The sequence below is a fragment of the Leuciscus leuciscus genome, assembly GCF_965113295.1.
Source record: "Leuciscus leuciscus genome assembly, chromosome: 14".
In the NCBI taxonomy this organism is placed as follows: domain Eukaryota; kingdom Metazoa; phylum Chordata; class Actinopteri; order Cypriniformes; family Leuciscidae; genus Leuciscus; species Leuciscus leuciscus.
In genome coordinates, this window is record NC_138738.1 from 28,238,351 (window position 1) to 28,259,915 (window position 21,565).

Genomic DNA, 21,565 nt, shown 5'->3' on the forward strand with positions numbered 1-21,565 from the left:
TCAACCTCTCTTGAAAAAGAGTAATCTTGATGTTACTTCGCTAAACAACTATAGGCCAATCTCTAAATTGCCCTTCATTTCTAAAATTCTGGAGAAGGTTGTAGCAATACAGTTGAATGATATTCTGGAGACTCATAATATTTATGACAAATTTCAATCAGGTTTTCGTAAAAATCATTCTACTGAAACTGCCTTACTTAGGGTATCAAATGATATTTTGATGGCCACAGATGCGGGGGAATGTTCCCTGTTGGTTATGTTAGATCTCAGCGCAGCGTTCGACACTGTGGATCACTGCACTCTGATTAATAGATTACGCTGTTTAGTAGGTATTTCGGGTTCAGCTCTGGACTGGTTTTCATCTTATTTGTCCGACAGGACTTTTTCGGTATCTGTTGGATCCTTTATGTCTGATTCTGCATTTTTGTCCTGTGGGGTGCCACAAGGTTCTGTGCTGGGCCCTTTGTTTAATTTGTATATGCTTCCTCTTGGACAGATCATTAATAGTTTTAAAACAATATCTTATCATTTATATGCAGATGACATTCAGTTACTTTTTTCGTTCAAACCTGATAGTCTAGATAAACTGTCAGTTCTACAGGACTGTTTAGTCTCCATTAACAAATGGATGGCAAACAATTTTTTGCAACTTAAGGATAAAACTGAATTGATGATCTTTGCTCCTGACAATATTATACCTAAGATTAAGCAGGTTTTGGGGGTTTCAGCCACCTCAGATTGTAGTGAAATGAGAAATATGGGTGTCTGCCTGGATAGAGCCATATGTTTTACCAGTCATATAAAGTCTGTAGTTCGCTCATGTTTTTACCATTTTAGGAACATTGCTCAGATTAGATCGGTAGTCTCAGTAAAAGAGATGGAGATGCTTGTTCATGCCTTCATCTCGTCAAGATTGGACTACTGTAATGTTCTGTACACTTGTTTGAATAAGTCTTCTATGCAGCGACTACAAGTTGTACAAAAGGCTGCAGCAAGGCTTTTGACTGGTACCAGTAAGTGGTCTCATATAAGACCTGTTCTCAAGGACCTTCATTGGCTTCCAGTTGAATTCAGAGTGCAGTTTAAAATTTTAGTTATCACTTATAGAGCCCTGCACGGCCAGGCACCTCTCTATATTCAAGATCTTTTATACACACATTCACCGGGTCGGCTCTTACGGTCTTCTGGTATGGACCTTCTAATTGTCCCTAGAACTCGTCTAAAGACTAAAGGGGACTGTGCCTTTTGTACTGTGGCACCGAGGCTTTGGAACTCACTTCCATTAGCACTGAGAACTAAGGATTCTGTCAGTTCTTTTAAAAAACATCTGAAGACGCATCTTTTTGGGCTTGCTTTTATTTGACAGCATTGGTTACTTGTGTTTTTGTGTTTTGTGTGTTGTTTTGTTAGATCTATTGTTTGCATGTCTGATCTTTTCTTTTAATTAACAGTTTGTAAAGCACTTTGTGACTTTTTGTCTGTGAAAGGTGCTATATAAATACATTTTACTTACTTACTTACATACTATGTACTTATCTCTACTCTCTCCCGTCCAGCGAGCATTGGTCTCTCAGCGGACAGCATGTATCTATCTTTTCTGCCCAGCCAGCATTTTCAAATTCATTCCACCTAGCAGGCGACCGGTGGAGCCCAATATCATGACACTGAGTCACTCACGTCAGAAGCTACATGGGCCCTCCCGGTCAGCCGTTTTTTCGAATCCCGCCGCTCCCCGTCCTTCGGTCAGCAGGCCATGGAGATATTCCGGTCAAGCGATCAACTTATTGAAACGCCAGCCCGCCAAATTCGCTGCGTCTTTGGGGGGTCTGTAGTCTGGCGGCTGTCCTTTTGCTCTTTTGCTTTTTGGGGGGAGTACTCTGGGTTCGGGAGCCCTCCACCCGGACAGCACGCCAAATACGCATAACCTTTACAGTAATAATTATATGTAGATGTGAACTCGTGAAATTATATTTAAAGTCACATTGCATGCTTTTAACATTAAATAAAGCACATAAACAGTACCTGAGACCAGGGCCGTATTAAGACAGTGTGGGGCCCCAATTCACATTTGCCCAAAAAACCTTCAATAATGTCCTCTTCCTCACCCGAGTCTTCCTCGCTCCTGTCTCCCCCAAGAAGAATATCCTCATTCGCCTGGCGCCATCGCCGACGCGTTGGCAAACATTAGCATGCGTGTCCACTACAGCGGCAAAACTCCGCTCAGTGCACTGGCAACGCTGTAACGTCTCCGCTTTGGTTGCGAGTGTGTTTAATCGAAGTTTTTTTTCAACACACGAACAGTATAATTATCAGCAATGCATGCGATTACATTTAGAAATAGACAAGATTTGTTTCCAAATGCACCAAGCAAAGATCCTTTCAATTTTATAAACTTTTATAAACCCAGCCAATATAATCACAATGAACACATCCAAAATAAAATCTTTAACACATAGGCCTATATAACAACTGCAAAACCACTCAATTGACATCTGTCCGTTTTGGATTTAGATTCATTTTCTGTAGCCGTTAAAAAAAAATAGACACATTTGCGCGTACTTGTTGTGGACCAACTCATCTCTGACAGATTGGGGAGGGAGGGAGGGGGGGAGTGATAGTGGTCATGTAATCTTTATTTATTTATAATTTATTATTATTATTGTTGTTAAATTAGTGTTCATAAACGAGTTATGTATGGTCTTTCAAGAATTTCAAGTTAATAATATAACAATTTATGAAAAATATTTTTACAGCTTGTGTCATGTTGTGCCCCCCTAATGGTTGTGAATGGTTGGTGCCCCTGGGCACTGGCCCAAGTGCCCTTATGGATAATCCGGCTCTGCATGAGACTATCATTGCCACACTTTGTGTTTGTTGTTCCAGCGCGACGTCGCAGAAAAATAGAAACCGTTTCTAAAATAGAATCGTCGCATGTCGGACACGTCGCGGCTGGTTAGGACAAAAACTCTGATTAACATTGAAAATATACCTTTTATCGTGCGTCGCGTGTAGTTAGGACACGGTGTGAGAGTGATTCAGAGAGCCCAATGTCCTGGCACTGCGTATCTATAGCAGGAGTTCATGCTTTCATTTTGCATACTCTTTATATGCAGAAATTACCTTTTACGTGCATGCATCTGTGCATATGATATGCACTTTTTTGTGTGCGTATGATACAAACGATAGGCAACACACCCAACAGGTAAATTTAGCTACCAAATGCCAAGATTACTTTTGCGTATAAAGAGCACGCCAAATAAAAGCATGAACTCATGCTACTGTATAAAGTAGCATGTACTGTGTAGGTGAGAAGTAATTTTTCTTTTGTTTTGTTTGCGAGGGAGCGGAGATTCGCCAGATGAATTCTCGGCAGTGGGGTCCTAAACCCGCATTGTTGTAATTTCACACACAAAGCGCTCGTTTCGTGTCTTGGGCCATCAATGTGTACTTACGATGGGGAATTGTTTAATTTGGACGATGGGGAATTGTTTTAATTTGGACTCTGTGCATGCTCTTTGAGACAGTGACCATCGACCTGCATTATATGACTGACAGACAAGAACGGTTTGACCTAAAAATATCAAAATTGCAACTACTGCGGAAAAAAAGACACCTACATCTTGGATGCCCTTGAGGTAAGCTAAAACATACCAAAATTTAATTTCAAAGTGAACTATCCCTTTAAGTCACATCACATGACCAAGAGTGCTGTTTTCCTGAATACCATCACGATTGAAAAAGTGACACTGATTTCATACAACAGTTCGATAAACAAGTAGTTAATATTAATGTCACTTACAATTTAGAGGCGATATTGACTGCTTTGTTCTATTTCAGGAGCGAAAATAGTTTCAAACAAAGATCAAAGCAGAACCATTGCGCATCTCATAGCAACATACTAACATACTAAACACTCATAGTGTTTTGAACGAATCGCTAAGTCAAAGATTCAGTGACCCATTCATAAACAACTGCCACCTACTGGTGGTTTAGTTTCATGTTTAAAAGTCAAATAATTTCCCCCCAAACATTTCTTATTTGTATATTTAAAAAAATATGGAAAACAATCTCATAACATTATTTAATGTATCTTTCAGTGTAAATGATTTAGTTTGATTGGTAACAGCCATATAGAATGAATAGAATGAGGCATTTATATAGCGCTTTCATTTGTACTACTGTACACCCAAAGCGCTTTACAATCATATCAGGGGTCTCTCCTCAACCACCACCAGTGTGCAGCATCCACTTGGATGATGCGACAGCATATAGTGTCTTAACATTCTAATTTAATTTATTAATCAAATTTAAGAAGTGACAAGTGAAGTAACAAGTGAATCACTTGTCCGAAGGACAAGCAAATGACAAGGCTTAATGTCGAGCCCTGCAGTAGTTGTACACAGCAGCATTGGAAGACAACATGGTCAGCATTTGACAAATAACTATTCCAGTGAACAGTGAACAGTTATGTAAAAAAAAAAAAAACTTTCACATCTGTGTACCATATTATTGATGATGCAGTAACTATTTTCATTATTTTTCCTACATGATTCAGTCTGATCAGAGTGGTATAAAGATCAGTCTGGCATGTTAGGACTTTTGAGAGCTGTAGTGTCTGTAGACTTTTTGTCAAATGACAACAGAAGAACACAGAGTATGGGAAACTGAAATCCATGGCATTTTGTCCTCGCTTGTACTCCAGACCTGTGACCCCATTTTCTTTTTCACTCAGGTGAGTTATGTTGCTGTTTTGTTGCCGGCTAGGGCTGGGCGATGTAGCCAAAAAAAAATCATATCTCTGTATTTTTGGTTGAATCGTTGTACACCAGTATTTGTACTCAGTATTTTCTATGTTCTAATGTATTTAAACATTTTATTTCGCATCCTGCCCAGTGTTGTCCTACAAACAATGTTCATATTGAATGATATGAAAACAAATATAGTGAATGTAACCATGCAGGCTATGTTATATAACCTATTATGTGCACACACACACAAAAAAGAGTTAAAATCACATTACAATCAATTTTTTTCTTTCTTAAATTCATTAAACTAAAAATGAAAATAAATAAAACCAAAAGCATTGTATTAGCCTACATTTCATAACCCCATTAGAATAGTAATTACAGTTATTAATATCATAAAATACACTTACTTGTAGGTTCAAAATGTTTTGAACACATTTTTTCTCCAACAACAAATATTTTAGCAATAGGTATATTTTAGTCAGAATTATTGGCACATACGCACAATAGCACTAGTTCACTGAAGTCTGTGACGTTTAGTGGAGATTCACTTGCAGAAGGCACATCCCCTCCTGACAGCAAAATGGAAATTGCATGATTTTCTAACATTTGCAGATGGAGAATATACCTATAAACTGTAAGTTACGCAAAGAGGAAAATGCCACATATCAAACGCATTAAATAGTGCAAGTATCTGTCTGCCCGCACATTAATCTTGAGTATCTGACGGGGCAACCCGCTTTAAACTATACATGTTAACTATATTTGACCAGTTATTTTGAATCCCTTAATTTAAAGCATGGCTCATGTTTAGGACAAATTGGATTATGCTCATTCCCAGCAGCAGCTGACTATGTGTCCTGTGTGTTTTTCAGATGTGCTCACATCAAACTACTGTATATCGATATAAATAGTATTGCCTCATTCCATATAGTTTATAAAAAATATATCAATATACAAACTCGATATGCCGCCCAGCCTTAGCTGACACTGTGTTTATTTACAACAGAAAGGGAGAACGTGCGTGTTGTTTTGTTCATCAAAGTGATACTTACTTGTGCTAATCCTGGATGCCGCAACCTATATAAAAAAAAATATAAGATTACATTTGCCTGCGCAATCTCAGTTGGAAAGATCAACATTTTTTACAGATTCCCAACATGCCAAATCAAGATCCATAAAGACACGGTTGGATGAGTTTAGTGTTGAAGATCTTGACTGACCGGCACAGAACCCTGACGTCAACTCCATTAAACACCTTTGGCATGAACAGGAATGGAGATTGCGAGCCAGGCCGCCTCGTTCAACATAAGGGCCTGACCTCTCAAATGCTCTACTGGATGAATGGGCAAACATTCCAACAGAAACACTCAAATCTTGTGGAAAGCCTTAACAGAAGAGTGGATTCTGTAATAGCTGCAAAGGGGGGGACCAACTCCATATTAGTCAATTTATTTAGAATGCAGTGACATTACAGTCCCTGTTTGTGTAATGGTCAGGTGTCCCTATACTACTAATACTGTCCATATAGTAGTAGGGGTATGGACACATACTTCTTGGGGTATGGGGGTAATGTAAAACAATTTTCACTCAGAGAAAGTCAAGTCATCTTCATTTATATAGCGCTTTTAACAATGTAGATTCAAAGCGGCTTTACAGTAACAAACGAATAATTTAAGGTAACAGATTGTTTTGGCTTTATAGCGGTTCTTGAATAAAGATATTTTCCAGCTAAAGTTATTTTTGATTGATTCACTTCCGTCGCAAGGATCATTAGTTATTAAATTAGAGGCCGCTAAGACGACATCGTTCTCTCTACACAGACTTTAAATGCGAACCTGTGAGAAACGCTGATGGCGCTCACGTGCGCATCAATAATTAATTCTACAGTTATGCACATTTGAATATATGTGCACAGGGTTGTAATTCCCTACAAACCAAGCCTTAAGATAGATACGCGAAACCAAAATTTTCCCGACAACGCGTTATCTGTAGAGTGGGAAAGGGATCCTTCACAGGGAGAGACTAGTTGGCACTTCAGCACTGCATTGTCATCGGGTCCAGGCGAAGGTCCTTCGTCAGATCTGGATCCGGCAGGCTACGGAAAAACCTCGGGACACTAAAATTAGCGTAGATGCCATTCTTCTTATGATGTAACGAGTACATCAGGATTTATGGGAAGTGTTCCCAGCTCCGGCTGGCCCCAATTTGTCATGTTTTATCTCTAAGACTATGAGCCAAATTACAAGAGAGAAGATCAGCACCATCCCAGGAGGGATGAATACCATCTCTTTTCAGCAGGTCAGGTCTTCCCCAAAAACGTTTCTAATTGTCTATGAATTCTATATTATTTAGCGGACACCCCCTCGACAGCCAGCCATTGAGTGAACAAAATCTACTAACTATCTCATCACTCCTGCGAACAGGAAGGGGGCCAGAGCAAATTACAGTGCTTGACATCGTACTTGCAAGTTCACACACCTCTTTAATGTTCATTTTGGTGATCTCCGACTGGCGGAGTCGAACATCATTAGTGCCGACATGAATAATAATCTTAGAGAATTTACGTTTAGCATTAGCCAGCACTTTTAAATTTGCTTTGATGTCAGGCGCTCTGGCTCCCGGCAAACATGTGACTATGGTGGCTGGTGTCTCTATTTTCACGTTCCGTGTAATAGAATCACCAATAACTAGGGCATATTCAACAGAATTCTCAGTGGGTGTTTCGTTTCGTAATCGTTTTGTTATGGTAATCGGAACGGAAGAGCATTTTTTTTTTTATCCGCGACTACAGAACCTCTCCGTCACCCATTTGCCCTGCTGCACGGGCTCTAATTCAGTCGGAACCGAATCGTGTAAAGGGTTCACTAGGCTAGGCGCATCCAAAATAGTATCTAAAGCTCTTGCTCTTACTATCCTCAATTAACCCTCTGAGGTCTGAGCTGTTTTCTGGGCCCTGGAGGTGTTCTGACATGCTCTGACATTTGTGTTTTTTTCTGTTACTAGTGACATTTTCATGGCTAAAGTCTAATTACACTGTATTCAGCACAAACTCTGCTACAATAATATATCAGCAGCATGTATGTAAAAGTTTGTAGTTTTGAGATAATGACATTTATGCGTGGTTTGTGAAAATACAAAAAAAAAATTCTCACTGAAATAAGGCCATGAAACCCATACTGATTATTTCTTCACAAGACTTTTGAAAATTGTATGACGTAGCCTAGAATATTTGCTCCAAAACTATGTGAAAATCACCCTGACTGCTCATTCAGATAAGACAATATATTGATTTAAAATTTCTAAGACGTGTTTTGTGTGACAAAGCCATATGCGAAGAGGCGTGATCATCTCATTAACCCTCTGAGGTCTGAGGGGTTTTTGGGGTCCTTGAGATGTTCTGACATGCCCTGACATTTGTGCTTTTTTCAGTTGCTTATAAACAAATTAATGGCAAAGGTATAATTACACTCTATTTAGCACAAACAGGGCTACCATAATATGTGAGCAACATGCATGTACATGTTTGTATTTTTGAGAGAATAATGTTTATGCATGGTTATTGAAAAAACTAAAAACTAAAGTTTCTGAAATAAGGCCACAAAACACATACTAAATACGTGTCAATAAGACTTTTGACTAATTGATGTCTTTGCCTAGAATTTTTTCTTCAAAATGATGTGAAAATCATCCTGCCCTTATCATTCACATAACACAATACATTGATTTAAATCTTGTAAAACACTTTTTGTTTGTAAAGGCAATATGCGCAAGGGGCGTCAACCATTCAACAGCATCATGCATATGTAGTGGTTCACACCTCAGGAGATAATGGGGCCCGCATACCTAATGAGCCATTCATTCAGGTGTGTCACCTATAGCCACAAGAAAGAATGCAAGAGCAATATATATATATATATATATATATATATATATATATATATATATATATATATATATATATATATATATATATATATATATATATTCTACCAAATTGGTTCACAGTTGGAAGCATGTCAATTTTTTTTTTTTTTACAAATTTTGCTTGCAAATTGTATAATATCCAAGGAAAACATGTCTATTAATTGTGCAGTTAATTCTCATACTGTATTTTCAGTTTTGGAATATGTATCCTCTCCCCAAATTTGTCAATAATAAAACACAATAAAAATTATTTAAAGAAAATGCTTATATTTACCTTTTAAAATTTGTTTACATCTACCTTGTAAATATATATTTTTTTATTAAAAAGGTTACAATTACAACAACAATTGAAGTGTAATCTTTCTTTGTAAAAACTAAAGTATACATTTTATCATACATATTTCAAACTTCGAATATAGTCTACATTGACAAAACATACTATATTTAACATATTAGCAAAAATTGGCAAACAAAAGCTTATTTGAGGTGGCAGATATTTTACAGTAAAAATGTGTAATCTATCCAAAACTAATCAACGAAATGTTGTCTTTCATATGTCTGTAACATAGGTCTTTCGTTTTTATTATAAGGAATATAAATGTTAATTTGCAGTTTAATACGTTGCTTATACAAATACATTTTATTTCAACATATTTCAATCGATTTTACTCAGTATAGCTAAATAGTTTGCTAAAAGCAGATCATTTATTCACACACAGAAACGCAATTCAAATTTAAACCGTCTTTTTGCGAGTTGTGGTAAACAGCGCATCTCTGCGTTCATTCATTCACACAGAAACGCGATTTACTTGAGAATGAAAAAAAAAAAACTTACTACATTATTCCATCCGTTGCTCCTCGAAATACCAGCACTTCTGAGGTAAGTTTTCCATTATTATTATTCCTCACAGCGCTGCGAGACAGTGTAGACAAGTACACTTATCTGAATAAACTTGATGTGTTTTCTCGAGCTGATATGTGGGCGTTCACAGTTTGTATGGGATCGTCTCAGTCATTTGCGTTTGAATAGCGCGCGCTCTCCGTGGGCGGGGCCGATTATAACGTAATGAGATGAGATCGACTGGAATCGCTCTCTTTTAATACAGATTTCACAAGATTAGAATATTTGTTTTTTATATAAATTACTTCATTTAAAAGAAGAAAATTCAAGCTTCATGCCTGTGTCTCTGTATGCCTGTTTGACTGAGTATTCGCTCAGTTATTGTTCATTTTCGGACGCGTTTCAGAATGGACTTCACTGGCAGAGAGAAGGCAGAACTCGCTTCGTGTTTATTTTTCTTTATTTGGCAAAAAGCACAACACTTTGTTTTTATTGTGAGTATACACAAAAATAATACACATTTAACAGAATCGATTGATGTATGAAACTCCTATGGAAAATCAAAGTCAACAGAGTATTTATGAGTTTCTTTTACATTGACAAAAAAAAAGCGAGCTGGTATCGCCGGCGATACCGTAGACCTCAGGGGGTTAAAATGTAAGCCTTTAACACCTGAGAAAGACAAAGACACTCCCCTAACTGCCCTATTAGGAGCGATCAGGCCCTGTCATTCAGAGCAACCTTGCACAAAGAATGAGGAGATTTAAAAAAAGAATGGCTTTTAGATTGTTTGGATTTATTTACAACACAACACAATCCAAAAATACACAACAAATGACAAAAGAGCACATTGAAAACAATGATCCAAAGACAGAGACCTTTGTGCCATTCCTAAAAACATTGTACATACCTTTCATTTCCAAGGTGTTTGATTTTCACTTTACCATGTTCATATACAGAGACTCGTGTAAATGTTGAAGTCAACAGGACTCAGTTGCATCTGGTCCCTGAAAGAAAAAAAAAAAAAAGAAAAAACTGTGAACATACTGATATCAAGAGAAACTATAGGGCTGCACGATTTTGGGAATAGATTTTAGATTTTTCTGGTTAAAATTTCTTTTTAAAATTTACAGAATACACACACACACACACACGTTTCCAACAATATATAATGAACACCAGGTTTGTTGTGCCTTGTAGGCATAGGCTACGCAGTGCTGCATAAAATAATAATAACAATAAATTAAATCTTCCAAAAGATTTCAACAACAACTACGCTAGAGAAAAATATATTGATTATCATATGTTACTTCAAATGTTTCCATTTGTTATGATGATATGAAATGAGATAATAGTAAAAACATAAAGCCTAATGTTTGGTGCATTTTTCCTTTCAAACGCAATCGCGCTCCAAAATATGATACATTCAAACGCACAGCGCGCTCCAAAATATGATACATTCAAACGCCATCGCGCTTCAAAATATTAAACATTATGGTTATACATATCTATGTTTGAGCAGATATCCACAAACAGTATTTAACAGTAAACACGGGTCTAAAAAGTATAATATTCACCATATATCTAGCAACAGTTCAACTGCAATGTGAAGTTTATGTAACAATACCATAAACTAATAAGTAAGAATTTCTTACCTTACATCTTTCTTGTCTTCAAATCGCGTTCTTCTTCTTCTTAGGTAAATCCAATGTAAGCTCAGACGTGTCTTCCAAACTCGACGAAAAGCAGAGACTTGTGAAGTTTTTTGGTGTTTTGTGTTTGAGGTAACGAGGGCGTTCGCGTTCCATGTGGAGATTTGCATGTGAATCTCTTTTGCGCGAGTGGGCGTGTCGAATTAAAAAGTAATTAGCAAGCGTTTGAGATACTGGACATCCTGTTGGTTTTATACAAATTACTTAAACAGAGAATATTTGTTTTCAGTTTGAATCCGATCATTTAAAAGTACACACTTAAATGTGTATAAAGGTGTATGGCTCATAAATGTGTGAGAAGTATTCGCTGAGTTTTGTTTCAGTTTATAGACGTGCTCAAGAAAAAAAAGTTCACCGCGACGGAGAGGCAGAACGCACACCCTGTTTATTTTCTTTATTTTACAAAAGCACAATGTTTTGATTTGATTGTAAGTGGACACATACAAAAGTAGAAATATCACAGATTATTTTTTTATATTTCTTTTTTCTGTATAACCATAATTGACGGAGTAATTTAAGTTTATGTTGCTGCTATGTGAAAAAAATCCAGCAAAACGCGTCGGCGCGTTTCTCGACCTCAGAGGGTTAAAGTTTGGATGCGTGTCTCTAGTTCTGAAATCTTCTCCATCAGCCTGACTGTCTCCCTGCATTTATCACATATAAATCCTATATTGCCGACAGAGAAGGCTATGCTAAACATGTGACATGAAGTGCAAGTGATAATATAACAGAAGTCATTACTCACCGTGTTCTTACTCACCTGGGCCAAGGTGCGGGCGCGTGCAAGAAAAATAAATAAATAACTGAGCGGACGGGCGGCGCGTTAACAGGCTAGCGAATTACTAGCGTGTTGTGCTAGTAGTAACGGAAGCTAACGATGTCAGGTTAATGTATGATGTTGGGCAAGCTGTATTTAGTAGTTTAAACAACTAGAAATGATAGTAAATAATGGTTCAAAACAGAAAGAAATATGAAGCTAATACGAGGCTTAGATGAAGTGTACAGCCACAAACCAACTCACAGCAGCAGCAGTCACAGCGAGGCAGACAGGAGCAATCGGTCCTTGGAGGCATCCAAGGACCAGAATTGGTCCTTTCCCACAGAAAGGACCAATTCTGTGGCAAGGTCTTCAGGATAAATGTTGACTTTTCATTTCCTGTCACCTTTGTATGCGTCACAGGTTGAGGTAGAGTTGAAGTGAGGACTCAAGGATGCAGAGGAATATTGGCTTATTAAAGTAAAACAACACACAGAAACTACCCCGTGGGGGAAAACTCTACAGACTAGACTTGACTAGGCAGGAAACACACTACAGGAATCATCAGACAGTCAGGGTAACAACAGCATGCGACAACGATCTGGCACAGGACAGCAAACACAAGGGGAATAAATAGGACAGCAAACAAGGCAAGTAACGAGGGAGGACAGGTGGGGAAACTGAACCAATAATCAGATAAGATGGGCGGGGTCAGACAATAGACAAGAGAGCACATGGCACAGGGAAGCATAACGAGACAAGCCATGTGCTCACATCAAACATGAAATCACACACAAGCACATGACCAACAATAACCAATCGCTAGCCATGAGCTTACACAGAACAAGACATGAAAATGCAGCTAATGAGATGCACTCATAAGCCGTGTGTTCACACAGAATAAGATAACATGAACGCACGCAGCCAGTGAGAAACACTAGCTGCGTGTGACACAGCACAAGTCAGAAACACAACAAGACACACAGACAAAGACAGGAGAATACAGGAGTGTCAGGGCTCTGTCACAAAATCAAGAAACACACTAGACCGAGGTGACAGAACCCTGACACTACTCCCTCTCAAAAGGGACCAGGCATCCCTATGAGGAACACAAGACTAGAGCATCACAGAACAAGACAACATACACTAGACCAACACACTGGAGAAAACAAAAAACAAAACAGTCAACAAGACAGGAGAACAAAACAGACAAGAAGCAGGGAGGGTGGGGAGCCAAGCCAACACAAAAAAAAAAAGAACAAAAAAAAAGAAGATAATTAAGTCTCTAGAAGGGACCAGGGAGGGGCAGGTGGGTGAAGCCAGGGAGGCACAGGCAGGACAGAAGTCCTAGCAAAGGACCAGGGTGGATCAGGCGGGTCTGGATCCCTGGCTGAAGGCCAGGGTGGGTCAGGCAGGTCTTGATGCCTGACTGGGGCCGGCAGCCTGAGTGGGAACTTGAGTGGGTCTGTCAGAACAGGGAACTTGAGTGGGACCATCTGAACAGGCAAATCAGACTCGGGCAGAACATGAATCAGGGTGAAAAATGGGAACAAAATGAAGGTGACAGTCCCATTGTGAGTTTGGCTGCCAGTGGAGTGGGCATGGGTCTGACCAGCCTTCAGGTAGGGAACAAGTGTCATGGTGGAACAGTTCCTCGGCTTAAGAGTGGGCTGAGGGTCGGCTTCCGGCAGATGGTGGGCTCTGGGAAGATCTCTGGGCAAGCAACGGAGCCCACTGCTTGCCTCCGGACAAGCAGTGAGCTCAGGGAAAGCCTCCGGGCAAGCAGCGGGCGCTGGGACGGCCTCCGGGCAGACAGTGAGCTCAGAAAAAGACTTCGGGCAAGCTGCAAGCTCAGGGAAAGCCTCCAGGCAGACAGCGGTCTCTGACGAAGCCTCTAGGCCGGGAGCCGATGATGTGTGAGTGGCCCAGACACACACAAGGGCAGTGACATAGAGAGAAAGGGCAACCTCTTCGGACATGACAGGGAATTCAGGAACCGACAAACTTGACGTTATAGAGGAAGCCTTCCTTCTATTTCTCTGCCTACGTTGGCGGGGCGATGGCATGGATATAGCTGCTCCTATGGATATTGTTGCTTCTATGGGAACAGCTTCTGGGTAGGTTGCAGATGAGGCAGACATGTTCCTTCCTCCTCTCCCTGAAGGGGTCATCAGAGAACTGGAGACTTGACTGTTCATGAGGGAAAGTGGGGAAGGACCAAGAGGAGGGAGACCACCTTCACCTCCACGGTTGTAAAAAAAAAAAATATATATATATATATATATCCCACAAACCCCCAAAATGACGAGAACCCCACCATTCCCATCTCCCAATCGCTGACAGGCTCATTCAGGGTGCTATTAAAAATGTCCTTGAGCGCCATGTTGTTTAGGTTGAGCCTCTCCGCAGCAATGATGAATTGGTCGGCAAACTCCTTCATCGTTGTCTCCGCTTAGCGAAGTGAGATGAGCTTGCCATAGCGCTCCATCGACTGACAAGCGGAAGGGGACGGGCTGGGAGATGGAAATAAGAAGACACACATATCTCAGCTGAGTCCTATTGTGGCCAGATCGTTCTGTCACGGGTTGAGGTAGAGTTGAAGTGAGGACTCAAGAATGCAAAGGAATATGGGCTTTATTAAAGTAAAACAAAACACAAACAGAAACTACCCCATGGGGGAAAACACTACAGACTAGAGTTGACTAGGCAACACACACACACACACACAGACTAGAGTTGACTAGGCAACACACACACACACACACACACACTGTGGTGGCCAGAAGGAAACAGTCCATCACAATGCAGCACGGTCACCTGCAGCACCATGGAGAGCACCATCAGAGGGCACAAGGTATGGTTGAAACAGGGGTGTTCAGGACCAAGGACAGCTCTAACACAGGTGTGCAGCATTCCCCTCTGACAGGCAGCCTCAGCTGCAGGCTGTTGGGCCCAATTAGTAATCACATAAAAGTGAACAAAGAAGCCACAGTAGAGAGAAGCAGGGGAAGAGGACAGACACAGTGTTGGATGCGTTCAAGCCCAGCCAGCCCAACTACCCTCTTGAAGATAGAGGCTTAATTGTCGGCGTGAGTAAAGTGAATCTCCTTAACTAATCCTACACCTCTTCTGCCTCTTTTCCAGAAGTAAATTGATGCCAAAAGGAGCTACCAGAGAAAGAAGAAGTACCTAAGTTAAAGTTTTCTCCCTTTTACCCTTAACCCTGCTTTATGACAAATAAAGAACTTTAAGTTTTGCTCCAGTGAAGTTCTGCCTGGTGAATGATTTACTTTGAACTCCAGAGCTAACCCTCTCAGCCTTGTGTGAAGTTTACATATGGTGGAGAATGCGCGCATGAGTTAAGCCTCCCCTGGGATTCATACAGTGAAGAGAAACACTAAGAAAATGGAGGAAGCCCTGACCGCCATTCTGCAGGCCCAAACGACCCTGAATGCAGCAGTCACCGAGCTCTGCCGAAGGACTGAGGCACACGGTAGGAGGCCCCAAGATTATCTGACCAAAATGACTGTAGAAGATGATGTTGAAACCTATCTCGACCTCTTTGAAAAAACTGCCCATAGAGAGAGATGGCCCAGGGCAGACTGGGCGAACCTGATACTCCCTCTGCTAACTGGGGAAGCCCAGAAGGCCTGCCGTGACCTCACCATTCATGAGGCAACAAACTACGAAGTGGTCAAGAGGTCAATCCTGGCCCAATATGGGCTCAGCTTGCCTGCCAAGGCCCAGCGTGTCCATAGCTGGGAATACCGTCCATCACTTCCAGCGCGGGCCCAAGTAACCACGTTAACCCGCATGGTAAGAAGCTGGCTTTGCACTCCTAGAAAACCACCAGGTGACTGTGAGCTTGATGAAACCTGAAGTACCCAGAAACCTCTCTTGGAAACCGAGACAAGAGCGAGAACCTCCTAGGAAGCACCCCGAAGCGGTCCAACCAGGACCCCTAAAAGCCCAAGGAAACTGGAAAGATGAAAGGCCTCTACGAAATCCTGCTCCATTCCGATGCTTTACGTGTGGGAGGGAGGGACACCTGGCCCGGGATTGCCCAGGCCGAGAGGAGCCGATGCCCACCGCCAGTACCTCGGAATCCAGGTTCCCATGCCATTTTCTTACCACCTGTTGGGCTCATGAGGGGACGGCGGCCCCTAAAGTCCCTGTTAAGATTGGGGGCAAAGACACAGAAGCACTTATAGACTCAGGCAGTATGGTAACACTAGTCCGGCCAGAATTTGCAGGGCCTATCATGGGAAAAGAGATCTCCGTTTCCTGTATTCATGGAGACACCAGAAACTACCCCACGGCAGAATTAAGCATGGTCACCCCACGGGGGCAGTTCCGAGTACGAGCAGGGGTCGTCGATCACCTACCAGTCCCTGTCCTGGTGGGCAGAGACTGTCAAGCATTTTCTGCCTACTGGACAAACCGAGCTACAGAGGGGAGGAAACCTACTCGGCGCAGAAGAAGAGACCGTCTATCCAGTCACTGCGTTTTTCTAACCAATGCAGGGACCACAGATGCAGATTCAACCAGCCCTGAAGAGCCCCACAATGGTGATAGAGGTGAGGAACATCACTCTGACTCCACTGCCACTGCTTCAGAAGACCCCGAAGGTGTACAGATTCGTGACGATATAGAATCCCATGAAGTATTTTCTGAATTTCCTCCGGCAGAAATCCTCCAGGGAGAAAGGCTGGGACGGTTCGGCACCGCTCAACTGCAAGACCCGGTACTGAGCCAAGCATGGGGGAATGCCCAGGTGATTGAGGGCCAGCCACAAGTTGGGGTGAGTAGACTCACTTATCCACATTTTATGATCAAAAACAGATTGTTGTATAGAGTGGATCAGCGAAGGGGTGAAATTATAAATCAGTTGTTGGTCCCCAAGCCATACACCACTAAAGTGTTATATCTCGCCCACACTCACCTGCTGGGGGGCCATTTGGGGACAGAGAAGACCTATGAAAGAATCCTCACACGTTTCTATTGGCCCGGGGTCAAAAAGGCGGTAGAAGAATATTGTCGTCACTGTTCTGAATGTCAACTCAACAGCCCCAAGGTAACCTACCGAAACCCCCTTATTCCTCTACCAATCATTGAGACCCCTTTCAGCAGGATTGCACTGGACATTGTGGGACCGCTGCCAAAATCGAACCGTGGACACCGATACCTTCTAGTCATCCTTGACTATGCCACCCGATTCCAAGAGGCCATACCTCTCCGATCAGCCACCTCAAAGGCCGTCGCCAGAGAACTGGTCCAACTCTTCAGCTGGGTGGGGATCACAGACGAGATCCTTACTGACCAAGGTTCATGCTTCATGTCTACGGTTATGAAAGAGACCTGCCGGTAATTGAAGGTAAAACAAATCAAAACCTCCATATACCACCCCCAGACTGATGGGCTGGTAGAGAGGTTTAACAAAACCCTTAAACAAATGTTAAAGAAAGTGATTGACATTGATGGCAAAAATTGGGATCACCTGTTACCATATGTCTTGTTCTCTATTCGAGAAGTCCCACAAAGCTCCACTGGTTTCTCGCCTTTTGAACTCCTCTACGGGCGACGACCTCGAGGGATTCTGGACCTCGCTAAAGAGAGTTGGGAACAGCAGCCATCACCACACCGCACCGTCATTGAGCATGTTGAACAGATGCACGACCGAATGGCAAGGATCTTGCCGATAGTAAGAGAACACATGCAACAGGCCCAACAACAACAGGCCAAAATATACAACAGGGGAGCCAAGATAAGAGATTTTCACCCCGGAGAAAAGGTATTAGTACTAGTACCATCCAACGAGTGCAAGTTCCTGGCCAAGTGGCAGGGACCCTATGAGATTGTAGAGCGGGTGGGCCCGGTCAACTACAGAGTACGCCAACCTGGCCGAAGGAAAGGCCAGTAAATCTACCATATAAACCTTCTGAAAATGTGGCATGAACCTATCGCGCCTACAAGCAATGTGCTCACAGCCAGTGTCACTTCTCCTATAACCCCGCCGGTAAAGATGGGTAACCAGCTCTCCCCTGGGCAAAAGCAGGAGTTACGTGAACTCGTGTGGCGAAACCGTGACGTCTTCTCGGATCTGCCTGGACGGACCTCCCTGATAGCCCATGATATAGTAACTGAACCAGGGAAGGTAGTTAGGCTTCGACCCTACAGGATCCCAGAAGCAAAAAGGGAAGCCATCCGGACCAAGGTAAAGAAAATGCTTGACCTAGGTGTTATAGAGGAGTCCCAAAGTGCGTGGTCAAGTCCTATCGTCCTCGTACCAAAACCAGATGGGAGTACACGATTCTGTAATGACTACAGAAAACTGAATGAAGTTTCCCAGTTCGATACCTACCCCATGCCAAGGGTAGATGAGTTAATCGAGCGACTGGGCCCTGCACGTTTTATCACAACCCTTGACTTGACCAAAGGGTACTGGCAAGTACCTCTAACCCCCCAAGCCAAACCAAAAACCGCCTTCTCCACTCCTGAGGGGACCTTTCAATACCGGGTTCTTCCTTTTGGGGTCCACGGGGCACCAGCCACGTTTCAAAGACTCATGGATAGAGTCCTCCGTCCCCACCAGCAATATGCTGCTGCATACCTCGACGACATTGTTATCCATGATGGGAGTTGGGAGGAGCATCTTCACCATCTAGAGGCTGTATTACAAGCATTACGGTCAGCGGCTCTTACAGCAAATCCAGGCAAGTGTTCACTCGCCCAAGAGGAGGCCAACTATCTAGGGTACACTGTTGGGAGAGGAAATGTGAAACCACAACCTAAGAAAATTGACACCATACTTACCTGGCCCCGACCTCAAACCAAGAAACAGGTAAGAACCTTCCTTGGGCTACTTGGTTACTACCGAATATTCAAACCTGGCTTCACCACAAAAGCAGCCCCCCTAACTGAATTGACCCGCAAGTACCTCCCAAACCAGGTGAGCTGGACCAAAGAAGCAGAACGGGCCTTCATCGAACTCAAGCAGTCTCTCTGTTGTGAACCAGTCCTACAAGCCCCGAACTTCAACAGACCGTTTGTTCTACAAACAGATGCCTCTGGAGTAGGGGTTGGAGCAGTACTGTCTCAGTTGCAGGATGGCATGGAACACCCCGTCATGTTTATTAGCCGTAAGTTGCTGCCCCATGAGAAGAATTATGCCACAATTGAAAAAGAGTGTCTTGCTGTAAAATGGGCTATTGAAAAATTGAGGTATTACCTGTTGGGTCGAAAATTAGTTTTAATAACTGATCATGCTCCCCTAAAATGGATGTCTCAAAACAAAGGGAAAAATGCAAGAATCACTCGCTGGTTTCTTCAGTTGCAGGACTTCCAGTTTAAAGTAGAACACCGGGCTGGGAGTTCTCATGCGAATGCTGATGCCATGTCCAGGAGGCATGACTGCTCTTGGGCGTGCGCTCCAAATAGGAATTTGGAGCTGGAAAAGGGGGTATGTGGTGGCCAGAAGGAAACAGTCCATCACAATGCAGCACGGTCACCTGCAGCACCATGGAGAGCACCATCAGAGGGCACAAGGTATGGGTGAAACAGGGGTGTTCAGGACCAAGGACAGCTCTAACACAGGTGTGCAGCATTCCCCTCTGACAGGCAGCCTCAGCTGCAGGCTGTTGGGCCCAATTAGTAATCACATAAAAGTGAACAAAGAAGCCACAGTAGAGAGAACAGACACAGTGTTGGATGCGTTCAAGCCCAGCCAGCCCAACTACCCTCTTGAAGATAGAGGCTTAATTGTCGGCGTGAGTAAAGTGAATCTCCTTAACTAATCCTACACCTCTTCTGCCTCTTTTCCAGAAGTAAATTGATGCCAAAAGGAGCTACCAGAGAAAGAAGTACCCAAGTTAAAGTTTTCTCCCTTTTACCCTTAACCCTGCTTTATGACAAATAAAGAACTTTAAGTTTTGCTCCAGTGAAGTTCTGCCTGGTGAATGATTTACTTTGAACTCCAGAGCTAACCCTCTCAGCCTTGTGTGTGAAGTTTACAACACACACACACACACACACACACACACACACACACACACACACACACACACACACACACACACACACGTCTGGTGCACTATCTTTGTGAGGACTCTCCATAGACATAATGGTTTTTCTATCCCCTTACACTGCCCCTATCCCTAAACCTACCCATCACAGGAGACATTCTGCATTTTTACATTTTCAAAAAAACTAATTCTGTAAGATTGATAAGCTTTTGTACCCATGGGGACCTCAATTTAGGTCCCCACGGTGACACGAGTCCCCATGAGTCTGTGTGCATTCAGGTTTAAGTCCCCACCGGGGTAGAAAAACATGTCCACATGTCCACGCACACACAGACACACAGACACACATACTCATTAGAAAAGCAGGGTAACAACAGCATGCAACGATGTGCGACAACGATCTGGCTCAGGACAGCAAACACAAGGGGAATAAATAGGACAGCAAACAAGGCAGGTAACGAGGGTGGACAGGTGGGGAAACTGAACCAATAATCAGATAACAAGATGTGCGGGGTCAGACAATATACAAAAGAGCACATGGCACAGGGAAGCATAATGCCATGTGCTCACATCAAACATGAAATCACACACAAGCACATGACCAACAATAACCAATCAATCGCTAGCCATGAGCTTACACAGAACAAGACACAGAGCCGATCAGCCCTATACGCACACTACGCAAAGTGCGTAGGGCCCCGCAAATTACTCAAGGCCCCGCCTCCCCCTCGTGTCAAAGCGCGTCAATCAATGTTTACAATATCGATGAGAAAATGAAGCCGAACTATCCTTCTGGTCATGAAAAGAGAGAGAAAAAACACCATAAGAGTTCATTGCAGGAACAGTTATCAGGTAGACTTGTGACTCTCCTCTCAAAGTTTGATGTCAGCAAAGAACAGTAGGCTAAAGTTAAGTTGATGTGAGTTGATTTATTATGTTTAATAAACGAAAAAGGACAACAGTGTTTGTTTATAAACTGCAGCTCGGAAAAGATAACCGCGTCGCGCGTTAACATGCGATCATATCATATGCACGTGCATGAAATGAAACGCGCACTTTCCAGCAGAAACATCTGTTGTGAGTCGGGACCAGTACAATACGGGCGTGATGGCACTCCTCATTATAGTTTTAAAACAAGATGATGATTATCTAATCGCTCAGTCAAGGTTTAGTTACAACTCTGCCCTAATGCAATATGGAAAGCAATGTATTGACATTGACTATTGATAGGCTCCATTGAATTTAAAATGTTGATTGGCTGGAGATTCTGGTCAATATGGATGCACATCCCTCAGTAAATAATAACCATCAAGAATCAAGAGTATCAAGAATTACTTTTATCATTTAAAACACAGTGACATGCTATGGCGCCATTTTAGCTTTTATTCATTCACAGGATAATTATGCATTTTTTATATCAATAATTCAATTTGTACTATTTAAAATGTGAATTCTTGATATTAAGAATGAACTTTTTACTAGTAACAATGTCTTCTGATATCAGGAATTACATTTTCGCTACAACTAGTTAAAGGAGGGATTGTAGTGGGAACACTGGGGTG